Raw genomic sequence first — 639 nt, forward strand, 5'->3', positions numbered from 1 at the left:
TCTTCAGGATTCCCCAGGTTTTAAAACTATTAACATTTCCCCCTCCTCCCCTCCCCGCTGCAGACTGGCTGCTTTGGGAAGCTTCAAAGGTTTGCACGGGTCCTTTGAAGATCAAATCGCCCCATTACAATGCCAAAAAAAAAAAAAAAAGAAAAGATACCTGGAGCAGTTAAATGTGTGTTCGCTAATAGCTACCTGTGCTGTCCTCTCCAAATTGCTTCCGAGCAGGGAGGTGATCGGAGCTGAGCAGGTACCGTTGGAGCTATCTGGGGCCTGAACCCCCTGGCTCAAACACTCCGGGACGGGCTGTGTTTGGCTTGGAAAATAGTGCTGGGGGTGCGTGCGTGGGGCTGGTGTCCTCAGTGGTGGTGGGAGTGGGAAGGGAAGGGAGCAGGGTGAGGGTGCATGATGCAGTTTTATTTTTTCCTTTAATGATTGAAGCTTTCCAACCCTCTGAAAGGGGCAGTTTAGTTGAAACCAATAAAAGCCGGAGTGGAAAGCTTGCCAAAAGCCTTGGCTCCCTGAAGAGTGCAGGTGGAGAGAGGAGATGGGAGCTGCGGGGGGAGGCGGCACAGCCCTGCGTTTCTCCTGGAAACGAAAAACCCAGCCCTCAACCTCCCTCTGTGCCAGCAAGGCTTT

This window comes from Buceros rhinoceros, unplaced genomic scaffold (genome assembly GCF_000710305.1).
Source record: "Buceros rhinoceros silvestris isolate BGI_N320 unplaced genomic scaffold, ASM71030v1 scaffold3364, whole genome shotgun sequence".
Classification (NCBI taxonomy): Eukaryota; Metazoa; Chordata; class Aves; order Bucerotiformes; family Bucerotidae; genus Buceros; species Buceros rhinoceros.